Source organism: Oncorhynchus mykiss, chromosome 10 (assembly GCF_057628025.1).
Source record: "Oncorhynchus mykiss isolate SJ-2025 chromosome 10, ASM5762802v1, whole genome shotgun sequence".
NCBI classification, from domain to species: Eukaryota; Metazoa; Chordata; class Actinopteri; order Salmoniformes; family Salmonidae; genus Oncorhynchus; species Oncorhynchus mykiss.
In genome coordinates, this window is record NC_143031.1 from 71,442,335 (window position 1) to 71,447,247 (window position 4,913).

The 4,913-nt window shown below is 46.0% G+C and overlaps 1 long non-coding RNA gene across 1 annotated transcript; it reads right to left on the reverse strand.

Moving 5' to 3' along the window:
* Positions 1 to 945: 945 nt before the first annotated feature.
* On the reverse strand, positions 946 to 3,452 carry LOC118941431 (uncharacterized). Its single transcript, XR_005037642.2, has 2 exons — positions 3,099 to 3,452; positions 946 to 2,354 (listed from the first exon to the last, which is right to left on the reverse strand). It is a non-coding gene; the product is annotated as an uncharacterized LOC118941431 (long non-coding RNA).
* Between the last annotated feature and the right edge of the window lie 1,461 nt (positions 3,453 to 4,913).

A 4,913-nucleotide genomic window follows, 5' to 3' on the forward strand; every position in this document is an offset into this window, starting at 1 on the left:
GGGACGTTTCATGTCAGAGGCAGTGTAATGATATTTTTGTCAATACCTATGGCCAACAAACTTCTGTAGCCCCCTTGCCCGTGTGATGTAATTTTCATCACCTCGCTCGCGTTCGCTGCTGCTGTGTGGAGTTGTTGTCTTCTGCATTGCCACTGCCTTTACAATCGGAAGAATACACTCTCCTCGGGAAGACGGCTTGAGAATGTGCAGCAGCTAAGGTAAAGCAGGGGGGTTTAAAAAGAGTTGCTGCGTGTTTGAGAATATTCTTGAGGCCCCTTTTCTCTCTGTCGGAGAAGCCCAGGCAGATAAAAGGAATCACTCGGGTGGATTAAAGTGCTCAGACTGTACCAACATCAAACCACCAGAGTTTTTGCCCTCTCCATTTTTCAACCACAGTCAATAGATCTAAATATTTTACTGTGCCCCGGCCAATTTATTATTTGATGTTTTAAAAACTCGCGTGGAATGAAAGAAAATTCATTAAAGCGGAGGGGGCCCCTGAACGAGGCCGTATGCGATCAGCTTTGAAAGTCGAGTTTAACTGGGATATTGATCATTCTCTTTCTTCTGTGACAAAGGCCACCAGGGAGGCCGCCGGTGTCGGAGGATGAAGGCAGAGCTGCCAATAACCGCCAGACAACAATGTACACACCGTGTTGTAGGTGAGACTGGGAATAACTGATCCCACCGCTGACGCCAAAAGCTCCACGGAAGCCAATACTCTGGGAGAGGCCCGGGGAGAATGACTGACCAAACACACAGCAACACATACTTGACTCTTTGTTGTGTGGTCAAATGAAGATCAAGTACATGTACTACCTTGGATGCAATAAAGGACTCTTGGGGGTTAACGTTTGAAATACAGCACGGAGGAAAGAGTTAGGTTTCCTAGGAACTCATTAGATCGGTTTTGGACGTTTCTATAGCAAGAATGACACATTTGACTGATCGAGTGATTCAATTTTATTTTGGAGGTTTTAAAATGCTTTACTTTATATTACGGTATACATTTTACAGTTATTTTACAAATATATAGTTTATATCACATTTCTATGAAGACTTTTTCAATGTAAGACATTAATAATTCAAACAACAACCTCGTACATTACAAAGCTCTTTTAATTTCCTATTATAGTGAATTGACAGTTAAAGTTGATGACTAGAGATGTGTAGCAGAAGGGGGGAAAAGCTACTTTCAGAACACATTCCTCACCAGCCAGGCATCAAAAACTCCAACACAAAGAAAACAATGGCTCTTAAGTGTTTCCCTCTTCAACAATAATGTTGTGTGCGGCTGGTGGGCATGAACCTAGAGCCCTGGGAAGGAGTTACAATCATCAAAACAAAATGCCCAAAGTTTGTTTATTTGTAGGACTTCGTCTTCTGACATACTTTTGTAATGACCATGAAATGTAATGATTGCCATTCCATATTCATGAATCAACAACCAACTCACCAGATTTGTTTCTAGTAATATTAGAGAGAAGGCTAATTCAGTGGCTGGACTCCAGACATGCTGTTTGTTTCAACGTCTCCAGATGTTCTTTGCATTGTTCTTTTTACTCACTGACAAATGCCTGTCTTTTCATATTTGAAATATTAACCTACATAAATAGTGTAAAAATAAATACACTGTTTAAACCTGGAAAACTGATCTCGTGTTTTGTATTATTTTACCTTTATTTAGTTTTAAAAAACAGACTGAAATATTGGTGGGGCATTTCATTTTTTAGGCTCTTGCGATTGTATTGACCAAAATGGCAGCAAAGAGGCAAAATCACTGACTCTCCTTCCAGTCCAATACCCCTGTCCAGAGGCCTCTCCACTCTTCGCTCCCTGCCCTCTGTGCCCCCTGCCCTGGCCACTGCTCTGAGATATAATTACAACCCATGGCTGTTTCAGCAGCTTGGTGACCGATGCCGTGCATTAGCAGTGTGTCTCCCGTTGGCTGGGCGGCTGACGGCCCACTTGATGGCTAGATTGGCCTGGCTCCTGTCCACACACCGATCACCTCACCAAGCTCAGACCAACGGAGCGGGAGCCTTTCTCGCTCTTCCTCCCCTCTCCCCCTTCTCTCCCTACTCCGCCTTCCCAGCTCCCACAAGGTTATCAGGGGGAATTACCATTCAGCGGACTGACGGTCGGTAGGTCGAAAAGGAGGAGGCAGGAGGAACCGCTAGCTGGCCTGAGGTGAGAGACACTTCCATCGATGGATACGCAGGCAGGCAAGCAGACCAGGCAGACCTGCTGGGCCACCAATTCCCCCGGCCCAAATCAAACCTCTCACCCAGGGCAGAGTAGTGCTGGCTGGTTTCTTTCAGCTCCTCTCTTACTGTCAGTTCACCATGGCAGGTCTGGAGAGAACAGAGGGGTTGAATTAAAGAGGGTATGTGTGTGGATCCAGGACACGTAATGTGGTAGTGTGTTGTAGTGTAGTGCACCCTGGGTCATGTCATACTAGTCTGTTCAGAAGAGACTGACTGAACACCTCTCTGGTTAGCAGCACATTTGTACAGTGCAAGGCAAACTACATGAAATATGGTGTTGATTCACAAAAGGATGACCTATCATATGAAGTGGCTAGAGGTTTGGAGTGGGTCAGGACAGGATGATGTGGAAGAGAAGGCTACACATGAACAATGCTGGGAAAAATCAAGTCAAGCCTTCTTCCTGAATCATATGGTTCATGCATGCAATGTTTAGTTCATGACATTTCCTCTGGTTGGAGCAGGTCAGAGCAAATTCAATGTGCAATATTTTATTCTACTTATGGCTAAGCCATCATTTCTAACATTTTATAATACAATGTAAGACTCTTATCAAAAAGTTTCATTGAGTATGTATAACATGTTTGGACTATCTAGCTAGGCTACATGTATCTGGCTGACCAGTCAAACTACAGATGATGACCTCTCCCCGTTAGTTAAAATAATATGTTTTCAAGCTAACGTGGATGGCTAGCTAATTGACTGAGCAAGTACGATAGCGGTAGTAGGTATTGGCTAGCTAGCTAGCTTCAATGTGATGATACTTTGTAACATGTTAAGTAACGGCGGCTAAAAACAATAACCGAACAACAATATATGGTTCACTGTTACCTTAACTCCACCAGAGGAGGCTGGAATTCGACATTACTTGCCAGGGAGCTGTTTCTGGTAACTGCTGCACTGTGCCTGTGCATCACCAGCATTAGCAGTGCCGCTGTCAGTCACTGGCAGCTAGGTGGCGCTAATCAAGACTAATTTGCCGCAATAGAGAGAAAGAAAAAAATATCCGGGATCCTTGGTACGTCCTTACCCCATTGAAGTATACATTTAAAATGGTTAAGGTTAGCTTTAAAATTAGGGTTTAGGTAAGGGTTATGGTTAGGATTAGGGTAGGGGCTAAGGTTAGGGTTTAGGGTTTAGGGTAGGGACGTCCCAAGGATCCCAGATAGCACTGACCGAAGTACTGTAGACCTATCTAGAAAATATATAGATTATTTGCATTGCTCTGTATTTCAGTGTATGCCTCTCTATATGAAATAGTTTAATGTATTTACATTTTTAGTTCACACTTGAACTTTCTTTAACTGACATTTATATAATTGATAATGTAATATAATGATATAATGTGAGTTTTCAATGTCAGTTCTTTCAATGAGGGGCAGTAACTGTATCCTTGCTCTCAATATTGTCCTTTTTGCAGGAGCCGTCTTTCCGCCTGCATTCACCTCTCCTTTGAATAGACACAGCGGGAGGTGAGTCGTGTTCTGTTATTCTTTTATTGACTGACATGGCTGATGAGAGAGCCCGTCCAGGTCTCTGGCAGGAGAGGGGGAGAGTGAGCTGAGCCGCTGAGGTGGTGCCTGGCCAGGAGTGAGGTGGGACGACACCACACCGCCACGGCACCACGTCCGTCCTTCATAGATATTCTGTACGCGGCTTTACCCCCGGTTGCCCTGTCAAGGTCTCCGCCCAACGCTCCCCCCCGAGGGGGCTGAGACAGGGTCATAGATGACACAGAGCGGTTCGCTTGCCAGACGTGACGGCACAGCTGGTGGCTTAATGACAGAGGGGCCCTCCCCGGCACACACCTGCCCATCCCAGGCAGGGCAGGCAACCTCGTGAGCTGCCGTGCCACGTTGGACGGGCAGATGTTGGGTCAGAGCGAAAGAGACAGAGACAGACGCACTACAGGGACCCCTCTCCGGTTCTCTCCTCCCGCCTGTAATTGAAAATCATGTAAGAGGTCAATTGTGTTCAGCGAGCGCTCAGCTGTCCCTCTCTGGTCGTATCCTTCTAGAGAAAACATGACAAGAATAACGCTCTCCATCAAGCTCAATGCATGACAGCTTTTGCCTCAATTACTGCCCATTAAATATGGACGACCATATACCATAATGGCCATGTAATGAGAATATCTGTAAATATTCTGCGCGGCATAAATCTGCATAGTCGAGTAGGTGCAGCCCATCTGTTGGAGGCCATGGTTACGGGGTCCCAAAGAAAGCCCTAATCATTGGGTACATTACTGAGACGTTGTTATGACATTGGGTCTCCGGGTGGAGGATGACTGCATGCGAGGGGGCCTGGAAATGATAACAGTCTCAGGTGATTATAAAATGGAGGCCAACGCCAGACCAATACAACAGTAACCCTGTCCAAGCTAGTACAGTGTAGTGTGGACCAGGCCAGCCATCACCTAACTGTCCTGAATGCTTTCGTCAGTCAGAGTGACCTTTGGGTCCGGGTCTCTCTCTGATGAGGAGTGGCAGGGTTCTGGGTTCTAACCCCCCCCCCCCCCCCCCCCCCAGGGCCTTTCTGTGTTCATGGTTCTTTTAAACAGAACCAGCAGTGGACCTGTCAGACACTATCAGCTTCTCCACATGTCAGGAGAGACAGTCTGGAGACGCCTGGAACTTCACTGGGTGC